Source organism: Nuphar pumila, chromosome 7 (genome assembly GCF_984573655.1).
Source record: "Nuphar pumila chromosome 7, dmNupPumi1.hap1.1, whole genome shotgun sequence".
NCBI lineage: Eukaryota > Viridiplantae > Streptophyta > Magnoliopsida > Nymphaeales > Nymphaeaceae > Nuphar > Nuphar pumila.
The window spans coordinates 79076373-79091763 of record NC_143255.1 but is presented as its reverse complement, the minus strand read 5'-3'; positions in this window follow the sequence as shown (position 1 = coordinate 79091763).

The following is a 15391-nucleotide window of genomic DNA, read 5'->3' as shown; positions in this document are numbered from 1 at the left end:
GTAATTATATCTTCCACGCATCCCCTGCAAAACACTTGATTAATATGAAAGAATAGAAAAGAAATGCACATATTACATGGAGATCAAGGATGAAAGGCTCATATGTCAAGATATATATATACATGTAAAAAAAATGGATGATGACTTACATACCCATATATGTATATATACACGTATTTATATGAGCACTTATGTGTACATATGTCTGTATATACTCATATATGTATGTATATATATATATATATATCATATATAACATACACTTAGTGTAGATTTGGATGAGAAGGAAAGATAATGAAGGAATTATGCAAATGAAGGGATTAGAGCAACTCATTGAGTTGCTGTAAAAGGAATTTGCAGCTGGCCTATGAACTCTTGTGCAACCATCATCATCACCGGTGAGGTATGCCGATCATGCATAATTTAAGGACAGGAGAATAATGCAGGAGATCGCAGCAAGGTGTTGCTGAGCATAAGGTATGTCAAGAAATATTCATACAACAGGTAGTGTGATATATGCACAGGGAATATGACGGGTGAAATGATGATATTAGGAGTATAACATGAATGCAGATGGCATAGGGGCTGGCGCAGCGAGGTGTTGCTAGAATCTGGAGTGCACTGGCCTCCCTTCTTGGCTGTGAAGATTGGTGAGTTTCAACAATGCTAGTAAGTTTAGCACCCACATCTCTTCTAAGTTGTTGGTGGTGCTGAGGCAATTCTTAATACATTCACAAATGAACCATTCTCACAATGTTTTCAATACACAGGCCGTGAATCTCACTGTGATTCAATTCAGAACAGAGATTGTTAGTGAATAATAAAAACAGTAAATTACAAATGAGATCATATTTATACTAGAATGAAAACAGGAAATGAAGAGATGAACTACTGTTGGTACTGTGGCAAATGAATGGAGTAATTTTAACAGTTATGGTAGCAACAATAAATTTATATATAGAAACTATTTATTGAGATCCTTACCTGTGATAACGCACTTACCTGGAGTATCACGGGGGGGGGGGGGGTATAGGTGTTGTTGACACTAAGATGCAATGAAAAAAATGCAGCAAATATGCTCTGCAAGTCCTTTGGTGGTCGGCTATTTGCTGCTGATTGTCTGGTAGTTCTTGATACAGATGGTGGAGATGGTGAAATCACGCCAATCATTTTAGACATCAATCTGCCAGTTGCTGGAGATTGCAAGGGGGCCTGATATGCTGCATCCAATGGTGCTGTAATTTGCCTTTAGCTGCCATAAAAATTGGCTAACCATGATATCTGCAAATGGACTCTGATGATATTTAGTGGGTGAGTTTTGCCAAAATCCACCCATGGGGTTAAGCTTATTGACCAGGAAATCTAATGTGATCTCTAGATAATAATTTCCTTGCAAGTTTAAACTACTTTCATCACATCTTAGCCAGACCATTCCCAGCTAGCGAATTAAACATTAAGCAGTATAATGAATTTCGATTCTTAGCAAACCAACCTCTCAAGCAAGTTATATACCATCCATTAATTTAGATAATTGATCAAGATAAAGAGGATCAAGCATCAATAATGGATTTCAAATTGATCAGAATAATAAAAGAATTTTCAATTACCTTGTTGCGGGTTTTGTTATTAAATAACTATATTCTTTGGCCTACCAAATCATTGTATCAGCTTTGGAAATGCTGTCCTGCATGTCTGTTTTCTTCGGACAACTTCTTGGGATTGGGATGTAAGTGGATGCAAGAAGTGACAGAAGCAATAGGTGAATCTGTTTCTCAAAAGTGATCATACAACATATCAAAGCTTCACGGCAGATCGAGACATTGTAACTTCACGTCCCCCTTTTAGATGTCTGCTCAAACTGTGGAAACTTGACCCTCTCTGCATGAAATGCAGGCTTCACCACAGGAATTGTGTAAAGAACTCTTGTAATGCCATCCTTGCTGGAAGCTAAGTAGCAGAGGGGATTGATCTGTCATGTTTGCCATCAATAACAAGTCCAAGAGAGACAAACTAAAATAGAAGAAGATGGTATCCCACTCAAGCTGCATCAATTGTCTGAATTAGTTGATAGATTTTCCCATTGTCAGATTCTTGTAAGTATAGCAACTCTTGTAACACAGCCAAAGGCATCAAACTTGCAAATGAGGAGAGCTACCATAACTCCAGACTGGTTGCAGTTCACATCGATTTTCAATAGGCCGACATCCCCAAACAACTGCTGTAACTGTATACTAAAAGATCAAACTGCAAAAACAAAGCCAACGTTTATCCATATCCTGCTTGTTACCTAGCACTGCATTCCTTTTCTTTAGTAGGACACAATTTGCATATAGAGTATTTTCTTTTTAAGCATGAGGACGTGCTTTTCACAACACCTCCTTCCAATGATTCATTAGCAGATTCAAGAAATGGTTGGCCCCCAACCATCTAAATGACAAGACTAGCATGGATAACAACTTTGGAATTGGATGACCTCGACCCAGACCAATGGGCGTCCTTGTAGGTTTCCTGAATGGATGCTCGACTGTAAGTGCTTCCCAAAAAAAAGGAAAAACTGGGTGGTGGTTTCTTCTCTTTCAGCCTTACTCAATGAATAATACCTGTCTTTTACTGCAAATCAATATCAATTATATACCGAAATTTGAACAAAGTAACCAGGTTTTAATGTATCCTTTTGGGTGGATACGAAAAGGGCCTTTAGAGAACATGAATGCCGAAATCATGGAAATTCAAACAAATCAAACGCACAGGAATTACTGAATAAAGCTACAGAATGAACATACACATAGGATAAACAGAGGTTAGGGAGGAATGCTCATAAAATAAAATAAAAAAATAACCAACGCATGGTGAAACATATGCAGAATCATATTGATTCTGAGTGTTCTTGTGATAATCGATCAGCTAGATGAGGAAATCAACAGAATGAAATGAAATGATCGAATCCTATTTATGATGAACGAGGCAAATCAACAAAATCTGTCAATGAAGCAACTCCATATTGACAAAATTAAAAAGGGAAAAGCTGGATCATGTCAAAAGCGCTGGATGGGATGTAATGCTATCAAACACATACATAAATGAGATGTGAAGAAAAAAAAAAGGAAAATCACCGGATCTAATACATAAACAGATATTTAAGAAAATCATAAATAATTTATAAGGAACAGATAAAATAGGAAACCAATAACCCCAACAGAAACTTAATATCAAAATATACCAAAACAGGAGAAATACCAAATGAAGAAGGGGGAAAAATCGGAGGAAAGGAAAATCAAATATAGGAATCTGCAGGTTTCGTCAATGTCGCAAGGTGTAGGTCGATATTGCTAGAGGCAAATCGACACTACAAATATTGCTTTTGTATGAATAAAGAAAAGAAAAACATGGAAGAAACAGAAATATAACGGGTATCAAATTGTGACAAAGGTGTAGTTAACAAATTTTTCTTACAGAAGAGAGAAAAGGGGCGGTGAACAAAAAATTCAAGGAAATTCACAAACAGAGAAAGAAAGGAATACTTGTAGGTTTGCTGATGCTTTGAAAGATCATTCCTTTGTTTTTGCAGAGCTTTTGCCAGAGGATTGAGAGAACTTGCTTCGGTCGAGAGGGAAAGCACCAGCAGGAGGGGCTAATGGCTGAGGAGAGACGCAGTGAAGAGGTGAAGAATGGATGGAAAGAGGAAGAAGATGCAAATGGGGAGGTGAAACGCGGTCGATGCATAAAGAAGAACGGGGTCATGGTGGGGTGAAAACGGATCGCTGAAGGAGGAAGGAGAAGGTGCGCGGGTGAAGAAGCGGTTTCTGAAGTAGAGAGAAGAGAAGGAGACCGGTGGTGTGGTGAAGACGGATCTTTTGAAGAGGCATATGTGACCCCTTCTTAAAGAAGAAGAAGCTGAATCCGGAGGGGTCGAGCTGTTGGAGATCAAGGGTTGATGGGGGGTTCAGTGCAGATGGACGAAGGAGAGAGAGGTGATGAGCGGATGGAAGCCATGGAGGCTTCGAGAAGGGGGAGAAGGAGAATGAGAGGCGAGAGAAAAGCCTCAGCTCGAGAAACCCTAACTTGGTTAAAAGGGAATTTTCTCAAAATTTCCAAAAAAGGTCTTTTGAAACAAATTTTTCTAAAAAACGGGTCTTTAAAGTTATTTTCTTCATTATTCTGATTTTTTTATTCTTTTCTCGGCCCTTTTCCTGATTTTTTTTGTTTAGTTTTTCGAGAGTAAAATTCTAACACCTGAGCAGTACGAGAGATAAAACTATTTTTTTGTATTTTTCTGAGAAATATTTACAAACGTATTTTTCTGAGAATTTCAGACCATTTCGGGAAAATTTCTTCAGAAGAATGGGTTTGGATCCAGGTTTTGAGAGAATGTTCGAGTTTTGACACTCGAATCAAGAAATTCAATGTGATGGATCCAAACGGATGTCGAATGGACTATCCGAGATATTTAAAGGCTATTTTTGGTATTTTCTATAATTTTGATTTAAAATTTGAACAATGAGACTCAGATTTGGATCTGGACAATGGATCTAGATCCGAAATCAATTTAAATATATAAAATGAATTTGATTTAAGTAAAACTTGAGAAATGAACTAGAATATTTAAAAATGACACATTTGCTCAAAAAATGAATTTAGGGGCAAGAAGGGAATATTTAAAAGATTTTGAAAAATTTAGGGTGTTCACACGTATGCATATGAAGGGCTAGTGCTATTGGCAATAATAAAAAAAATGGCATGGATGGTTGTGGACACATAGTAACAAGGTGATGTGAGTGTAATAGTAGATGATGTGAAGAAAAAGAGGGCTAAAATGAATCTGTTGTATGCACAATGATGTGCAGGGGCTGTATGAAAGTAGAATGGCAGGTTGGTGATAGGGATGGGAAAAGACTAGGATATAACAAGGTGAACACAACTGATGGTTGTAATGCAACTGACTAATCATGTAGTGGTGGTGTGCTAAATGGTGGAATTGTGGAGGCTGTAGTAAGGAGTTCGCAGTGGATTGGTGGTATGAAATGTCATGGCAAGTGACTGGTAAGGATACAACCAGAAGCTACTATGGTACAGAGAGTCGATAATAACAGATGTAAGATGAGGAGGTTGCTGTAAGGTTCAGCAACTTGATGAAATGCATATGTTCTATATGAGAGTTGGATGGAAATGGTGGAAGGTGTAGAGTATATGAACTTTTGTGCTAAAAAGGTGATGGTGATAGCAAATAAGGTAGGTGCAGGATATAGCTAATGCAGGAAGTGTAAGTGCAGCAGGTGCTATGTTGTGGCAGTGAGATGAATGCACATTGACGTGCAATATAGTGAAGTATAGTAGACACAAGAAATGAAATGCATGTAAATGCTGGATGAAGGGGATGTTGAAGGTGAAATGACACATGTAAAATACGCCAATACAATGAAGAGGCAAAAAAAAAAAATGAATGTTATTGAGGATGGACAACAATATATTACTTATGAAGTGGAACACTGCAGTGCAATATGTTGGGAATGGAATTGTGGCTCATCTGACTTGCTCCATGCAAGGACTAAAGACAAGCTGGATTCTCCACAGACAGAAGCACAACCGAACCTTGTGGCTCTAAATAACCATCACAATTTGAGGAAAGCACATTACTGGTTCTTGGAGAACGTGCAATTGCGCCATTTCATTAGTTCCTGAGATTTAGAAATATATATATATATTTTTGGGCAGTCTTTTCATATCGCGATCATCAAAAGATAAAGCACTAGAATATCTCCCCAGAACACCCTTCCCAAAGCTCTGATCAGATTGGAAGCCATGAAAATGGTCAAAGACTGGCAGTAAATCCTTTTCCCTAATTTCAATCTCTTGAACAGACACCTTCCCGATTCCTATCTCTCCACCAGGGCAGTCATGAGTCCCATGACTATCCATTCCATTGCTCAATGCTCTTAAGCAATTTATTTGCCTATCATCACAATCAGTGGAATCTGCAAAGGTCCTACTACTCTCTACTCTATCAAATATAATAGAAGTTATATTACCCTCTCTTTCAGGCCAATTTGTTCTTCGGCAGACATCCCACCATTGAAGAGGTTTAGTAATAACCTTAACGTCCTCATCCTGATTTGATCCTAAAGACCCAACAACGGTTCTTGGTGGGTGATTATTACAATATGATTATAGGCTGAATGAAGGAAGGAGGTCATGTTGAATGGCATGACCTGATGGAGAGTACACCAACAAGTACTCTAAATAATTGGATTTTGAATGACCTGACTGAGGAACATGTACTGAATTGTGAAAAACTGCAAAAATAGCACCAGATGGTGCATTTTTTTTTTGCTGTAGAGGTAACCGCAGGACCACCAACTGTATTAAGCCATCCACCACTACCATTCTTCATCTTGCTTATAACAGAAAGTGTAATAAGGGGTGGAGGTGATGGCAGAGGCAAAGGATTACGTGTATTCAGCATGCAAGATCCAGAAGGTAACCACCAAGGTGATCGGAAATCAAGAAACATGGCTGAACCATCAACACAAGAAGCATGTGAGTAAAGAGCAACTTCACCACCAAAAGGAAATAATGCAAAAATATGGCATGTCCCCCTGGATGACATAATTGCAATCCACTGGTTGTAGTTGCTGAAACAGATATCTTGTATGACCGCATAGATCATAACCAAATAAACAAAAGAAACCTAAGAAAGGAAAACATTGAACAACAGCGGTTTATACAAAACCAAAGAAATTACAGGGAACGAACATAGATGAATCGTAAATTGCGTAAACTCACAGAAAATCAGGGGAATTTGTCAACAAATCAAGAGGAATTCCAAGATAAATGATAAACTAAAAGTTAAAAGACATAAGAAGCCCAGACTCATGCTGCAGCCAGGCCTGGCCGTGAATTACAATGAAAATTTAGGGCAATTGAAATCGATTTTGAAAAGGTAATATACGATGAAAGATAGGAAATTAAATATCGACAAGAAAAAGAAAAATTTAAAATAATAGAAGGAGGTGTGGGGAAATGAGAACTCCCTTTGATATTGCACAGCGAATGAGTTAAGATGGTTATATGCAATCCAATATCACTCTGGTGCATCAATGAGGCAAGACTCAGAAAATTAAAAGTGAAACCAAAGAAAAGTGAATAATCATAAATGTGAAAACGAAATCAAAATTAGATGGATCAACGATGCCATTGTGAGGCATCATTGATCATCAACATATAAGGAAAGTAATCCAACAAAAAAAATCGAAGGCTCATGGAAGCAAACACTGAAAGTCAGAGAAAATGCAAAATGAAGAGTTACATATATAAAAAAAAAATTGAAGACAGAAGAAGAAAATCTAACTATGAATCATGCCTAAAAAAAAAACAGGGAAATCAAAAGAACTTGTGAGTAATTGATGAAAGAGAAGAGGAATGATGACTTACCTCAGCCTTCTAGGGATTGGAAAGAGAGGAAAAATGGAATGGGTGATCAACAATGGCGCAAATGAATGGATGTTGGATGTGCCGTGGAGAGGTTGGAGACGGATCTTCGTGAAGGAGAAGAAGAGGAGGCTATGGAGGGGTAAAGGATGGATGCTGGTTATTGTAGGGATTGAAAAGAGAGGGAGGCTCTTTCTCTCTGAATGTAGTTGATTCCTGCAAAGATCAGTCGGCTTCCATCAAAATGAGGAAACCCAAGGGAATAAGAAGAAGGTATGAAGAAGAAGAACAGATGATTGATGGAGAGGTAGGAGATGGATCCCTTTTTCACTCTGCGTGCTTTCCTTTTAAACGGGAAGAGGAGCCTTCGAGAGAGGCTGTTGGTTGAAGATGAGGGGTTGAGGGAGAAGAAGTTGGTTTGGAGATGAAGGGTTGGCAAGTGAGAGGGAGGATGCGCGGAAAAGAGGTCGTTGCCTCTTTTCAAAATTTCCAAAAGAAGGCCCCTTTAAAAAAATCTTTTGTAAAAAAAAATGTTTAAAAGGAGGTTTTTGGCAAAAATTCCATTTTCAAGTTTTAAAACCATTTTGCTTTCCTCAATTTTTTTGATTTTTGTATTGCTTTCCCATTTTTTTGTATTTTTTGTAGTAGAACAACTAAAATTTTAAACAAATAAAGTTTAAACACTAAATTTTTGTATTTTTCTGAGAAATATTTACAAAGAGTGTTTCTCCGAGAATTTCAGACCATTTTGGAGAAATTTCTTCAGAAAGTGGGTTTGGATCCAAGTTTTTGAGAAAATGTTCGAGTTTTGGAACTCGAATCGAGAAATACAACACGATGGATCCAAACAGATGTCGGAGGGACTGTCTGAGCTATTTAAAAACTATTTTTGGTATTTTCTACAATTTTAATTTAAAATTTGGACAATGTGACTCAGATTTGGATCTGGACAATGGATCCAGGTCCGAAATCAATTTAAACATATACAATGAATTTAATTTCAGTAAAACTTGAGAAATGAACTGGAATTTAGATTTAAAATGACTCATTTGCTCAAAAAATGAATTTAGAGGCAAAAAGGGAATATTTAAAAGATTTTGAAAAATTTGGGGTGTTCACAGATGGATCTTCAGAAACAAGCTAGATGAATAAGGTAATGTCATAAGAAACAAGGCAAGGCTAGTGGCTCAAGGATACAATTAGGAGGAAGGTATTGATTTTGATGAAACTTTTGCTCCTGTTGCTAGACTTGAATCCATAAGAATGCTTTTGGCATATGCAAGCTATATGGATTTTAAACTATATCAAATGGATGTTAAAAGTGCTTTTCTAAATGGTTTTATAAATGAAGAAGTTTATGTAAAACAACCTCCAGGTTTTGAAAATGAACAATTTCTTGATCATGTTTTTAAACTAAAACTTGCGTTATATGGATTAAAACAAGCACCTCGTGCTTGGTACGATAGACTTAAATCTTTTCTATTAAAACCAGATTTTTTGTAGGCAAAGCAGATTCAACTTTATTTGTAAAAATAGTGAATGTTCATACCTTAATCGTTCAAATATATGTGGATGATATCATTTTTAGATCTACTGATAATGGTCTTTGTGAAGACTTTTCTAAGTCCATGCAGAAAGAATTTGAAATGAGTATGATGGGAGAACTCACCTACTTTCTTGGACTGCATATTAAGCAAACCAAGGATGAAGTCTTCATCAATCAGTCTAAATATGCTCATGAACTTCTAAAGAGGTTCAACATGAACTCAACTGCTTCAAAGAATACTCCTATGAGCACAACCACTGTATTAGACAAAGATTAAGCTGGTAAGACAGTGGATACAAAACTATTTAGAGGTATGACGACTTTGAAAATCCTTTGGATTTTTGGATAAATTTTTTTTAAAATATTGCGCAAATGTGGAAGTACCAAAAGGGGAAACAAGTAGTGAACTCTGGGCGGGTCACAGGAGTGAAACAACACTGATTTGAAACAACTTTTATTTAATACATTTATAAATAGTACAACCATTTCCATTACAAAAACTCTGCCAAGAACCTTGATGTTTTAGAAGTGTGGGTTCAGTCCTCCGCCTCACATCGAACTCCATCGCACACCTAAGCGAACACCTGTATCCCCACAAAACAGGGTTAGTACTCTTTCGAGCTGGTGAGTCATACCAATCATAATATACCAATATGTGGAAAACGAAGCAAAGCTTATCATTGAACACATAGCATGCTTATTTACAAGAACTGAATAGGTACAACATAAGTAAGTAATAAGAGAGCGACAAATCTACACATAGAGCAATAAGTGACAACTACTATCATTAACATGGTTTTAGAAACGTAATTAGGCAAATCATATGAAAATGACTACAACTATCCATTACACAATTCATAACATTTATTGCATGGTATGCATCAAGGAACATAATCAGCCAATATAACAATACGTCATGCAGAGCAGGTAAGTTATCGTGAAATATGCATAAATACAAGTGGACACGTATGTGCATCATGACATAAGTACGAGAACTAGCAATGTAATGATACAAATCATTGAACATTATGATGAGACAGTTAGAAACATTTGCCACGGTAAGGCATTTCTAGAAACGAATCAAGAGATGAGCAAAAGCGTATAACCCATGTACTTCTAACATAAGCGAGCTCGTCTCACGAGTTGGGGACTACACCCACACCAAAAACTCGCTAAGGAGTTTTACATATCACATAAGTCTCAAAAGACTATCTAACCATACCAAGTGCCTCGAGTCCCTTCGCACTTAGGGAAAACATTCAATTTGCCGAAGTGATTCGTACATCCAAATATAATGAATATAAGCATATGATTACCTTCATTTGTGCGATAGGATTTGTGTTAAGGTGTGTGGCAGTGTACGCACCTCTTCATAACACTACATAGCGTAACACATAAAGATACACTAAACAGATGATTTTGCGACGTGTCAAGGTGCTCAATTACGTATGATAAGGGAAGTGCCATATTCATTTATTTCTTTTGACATACGCCATAGAATTCTCAATTTCTCCAAAACCTTATTTTATAAAAAGACATTTAACGAGGTATCATTTGCAAGCATTTGCGTTCTTATTGCGAAAATGGACACCCACGCAAAAGATGAATCCACACTACTATATTGACGACTTCATCATTCATCATGCATATACAACCATCTTTACGTAAGTTTGCATTGGACAACGCACCCTCGTCGTACAAGTCATAACGAGTCAAAAAATAATTATGAAGTGATTGGGATATTGGAACACGTGCTATATATGCACTTGAAGTCCCACAGGCTGCAGCTCGAAGGCTCGCTAATACAGCGAAAAGGGGTGACGAAAAGTAGAAAAATATATGTATAATCCAGCTGCTGTGACCACCGGCCACCCGGTGCCATGAGGCACCATGCGCACGTAGCAGGGCCCAAAATGGGCGACCCTATTGAACCAAGAGAAGACAGTCGGTTATGCTGTCATACAACGCAGAGACCGAATCACTTAGACCGAAAAGGGGTTGGTCCAGGAAAAGACCTCGGTGTGGGTCTTCATCAAGCTGAAGCCAGCCCAGTCTTGGACTGATTAGTCCAGGCCCACTCTAGGCTGGCTTAAACAACATGCAGGGGTCTGGTCTGGGCGTCCAGACCGAGCGTGGCTCAGCCACAAAAGCCAGTCCAGGTCTGGACCGACTCGTCCAGACCATGGAGGGCATGCTCAAGATGGAGCACAGTCTGGACCGAGTGTCCAGACCCAGACTGGGCTCAACCAGCACCCAAAGGGAGGGGTGCAGGCCTACTGCCTGCACCCAGCTGTAGCCTAACGGCTGCATGGGTGCAGCAAGGTCGAAAACCCAAAACAGAAAAAAAAAAGTGCAGGGCTTAACGCTCCAAACAGAAAAGCGTGAAGGGCATGTCGCCCAACCGAACTGAGCTCATGCCTTTGACAGGTCTGGACCATATTCGGTCCAGACCTTGTGAGGCCGGAGGCAAACTGGCCCACACCCACCCAAGTTGGTGGGTTCGGCCAAGGTTCACGCTGAACCAAAAGGGGAAAAAAGGAAAGGGGCGCCCAGGCTGACCCGTTTGTGGTCGACTTGGGATGCACCATGCTGGACACATCCAGCTGGCTGGACTGGTCCAGCCGAACATCACTAAAAGTAAAAGGCTCATGGCGTCCATGGCCCAACGAACAGAAAACAAAATGGGATAAAAAAAAAAACAATGGTGCGCTTCCACTATGGCTCGACCCGTTTGGCCTAAGCCAGCAGCACCCAAAAAGGGGCTAACCCGAATAGTAGGGTTGTTGGGCTTGTGCCAAAATGTGGCATTCTTGCCAACTGAATCACTGCTTTGGAAAACTTTGACTGTTACGATTTCAGCAACAAATGAAGAAGATGCAGCAAATCAAAGGAAAAACGCAGAAGATAAGAAATGGCCTCAACCATTGTTTAGCTACTTGCCTAACGAAGAAAACCAAATTCATAAGAGCATGCTCAACCAAACCCTCAAATCTGAAATAAAAGCATGTAATGGCAGCTCACGAAAAAATGCATGAACATGTAGAACTTGTTCAATCGAAACCCACAAATGGTATATGAAAGGAAAGCTCACCATCGAGGCTTTCAAACGGTGGAGAGTGTGCTACGGTTAGGAGCTGCAAGTAAGTGGTGCTTAGCACCCACACCACTCTCACTATCTCGCTCTCACACGACTTGGAGAAGAAGAAGAAAGGGATGGGAGAGAAAAAGAGAGACTCCAAAAATCGCCCAACAAGGAAATGCCTTCTCTCTCCTTCTTTGATGGTTTAAGTAGGTAGGGATTAAAAGAAAGAACGGTTGGGATTAACCTAGGTTGGATGGAGGGCTGGGGTGCTCTACGCCTCCCCATAGCCGCCTCACTCTCCAAAGCATGTTCTCCTTTTGAAATCTCTAGCATTTCTTTCAAAAACACCATTGAACAAGTTTTATAAAAGCCATTAATCTTTGAAAATTTTACAAGGGCTGCCCAAGGCTTGCCGCCCCATCCAGCCACTCAAATTTCACTATTCGAAAGTGTTTAAAAGATTTACCAAAAGGCCATGGGGCGCCAGCCCCATGCCTCCCTCCTTGGAAATGCACCCCTCATGATGAGCTCTAAGCCTCATCATGAGGCCTTGAGACAAGAGGATGGCCAATCATGGCCCTCTTTTCTCAACCCATGCATTCTTTTGCAAGAATGCCACCTAGCTGGTCAACTCTTGACCAGCTGGTCCTACCATGGACAAAAACATCCACTAGAGGTGGCACCACATGGGCTTGGGCCACCTCTAGTCGATCCGGATCCAAATCCATAACACACTATATTGAAAACAATGCTTATTTTATGCTTTTAAATATAAAATTGACTTCAATAAATCATTTAGTTATTTTCAAAATCACAATTAACATGGAATGTTCAATGCTTCTTTGAGAAATTCCTCTTCGTTTGTGAGAAATATGCTCGTTACGACTCGCGTACTATCGTTAAGCAAATCTCGTAATTTACATGCACTGACAGGGTTTTTACGTCGTATAGGTCCTAAATTCAAGGAAAAACTATACACATATATTATAAACTTACCCTTAAAATTTCAGAGGTTATTTCATCCATAATTAGGCTCTTCTTACTTATATATTATATTTACGCAATTTCGGGTTGCGCGCACAAAGCTGAAATACAATGCATAGTCAAATTATACTTAATTACATGCTATAGCCTTATAAACACACAAAAGCATACATATATCAACTCTATGCAACAGTGAATTTCTCAAAAAAAATTGCGGGTTTTCCATCCTACCCTCCTTAAAAAGGATTTCGTCCGCGAAATCACAAAACACCAAACAACAACAAAATGGTCAGGTCTCATCTGACGGTGCCTAATCGGCCACAACTAAGTCTCTCGTAGACTCTAAAGTCATCTATCATGACACAAGACAACATAAATCAATCGGTAGGTCTGAAAACCATGTTCGCTAAACGATAATCGCAACAATCATACAAAAATCATGAACACAGTACACATAATTCAGACAAAAGCCACATCGCAACTCAATCGTGCAACACAACACGTCATATAAGCACGTTCCACAAACAACTTCAAGCGACACCAAACAAGACTGCTATCGCTAGAAAATCACCATTCTAGCTGACAAATGTTAGAGAATCACCACTCTAACACAACAAACAGAGAGAATCATCATTCTCATGGCATCGTCAATCATAACATCGTTAATCATATCATCGTAAAGGAACCACCACCCTAACGACATCGTTAGAGAATCACCACTCTAACGACATCATCAGAGAATCACCACCCTGATAGCATCGTCAGAGAATCACCACCCTGACGGCATTGCAGAGGAATCACCACCCCAGCAGCATCATTAGGAAATCACCATCCTAATGGCATCGCTAGAGAATCATCACCCTAGCGGCATCGCTGGAGAATCACCACTCCAGCGGCATCATTAGGGAATCACCACCCTAATGGCATCATCAGAGAATCACCACCCTGATGGCATTGTCAGCAAATCACCACCCTGACGGCATCACTGAAGCGTCACCACTCCAACGGTATCACTAGAGAATCACCACTCCAATGACCTTCATTAGAGAATGACCACTCTAATGGCATCGCTAGAGAATCACCACCCTAGCGGCATTACTCGAGAATCACCACCCCAGTAGCGTCATTAGGAAATCACCATCCTAATGGCATCACTAGAGAATCACCACCCTAGCGGCGTCGCTGGAGAATCACCACTCCAACGGCATCATTAGGGAATCACCACCCTAATGGCATCATCAGAGAATCACCACACTGATGGCATCGTCAAAGAATCACCACCCTGACGGCATCGCTGAAGGGTCACCCCTCCAACAGCATAGTTGGCACTACCAGGAATCACCTCCTGAGCCAATGGACCACAATCCTCCAACAGTGGTTGGAAAAACAAAATCCCCACAATGCTCTCTCAAGAGCGACAACACCTAAAAATCCGGTGTTAAGCCATTCCCAGATACGACCCTCTCATGAGTCAAATGCTATCACCGGCAACAGAAGCAACTTGCTAAGCGCAAACATCAGACACGTTCACATCACTAAGAATGACTCGGGATCGACAGTATCCACCAACGGGATACACCGAGGCTCAACTGGCACAGACAAGGCTTCAGCCTTCTGTCCAAAAAGGTCATATCCAGCAAGATACTGTTCGTCAAAGACAGGGTTACGAATAATTCCAAAGAAGTTGGAAAAGAGGGAAACACTCATTTAGAGCCTTACACAACAATGATTCTTGTCAGACTACATCGCCTTCAACACGATTAGGATAACAGTTTGATCATCGCTACAATTCTTCAATCGTCTCCACCAAGACGATGTGGAACGAGAAGGGCGAACTACGCAGGTAGTTCCCTAGGTCTTAGTCAGAAATTTCAACTCTCGCAAGAGTCTACTCGAAACAGCTTGGGAAACTGTATCCACAAGTGCAAGCGAACCCTTTGGTTCCGACAATCGAAATCGTAAGCCAAATATACAAGGCTTAAACACGAAATTGTGTCTCATACTGGACGACATCCGAAAAATCACACAATTTTTTATCTAAACATGCAGAATAAGCAATTAAACCACAGAAATACAATTCTACTAAATTAGGCATACTTACAGTGTGATGGTCGTTGCGTGCAGAGATTTGAACCACTCTTCTGTAACACTTTTTTAAAAACACTGCTCTGATACCAGATCTGTGATGCCCAAGAATTAACGACTTTGAAAATCCTTTGGATTTTTGGATAAACTTTTTTTTTTAAAACATTGGGTAAATGCGGAAGTACCAAAAGGGAAAAACAAGTGGTGAACTCTGGGCGGGTCACAGAAGTGAAACAACACTGATTTGAAACAACTTTTATTTAATACAT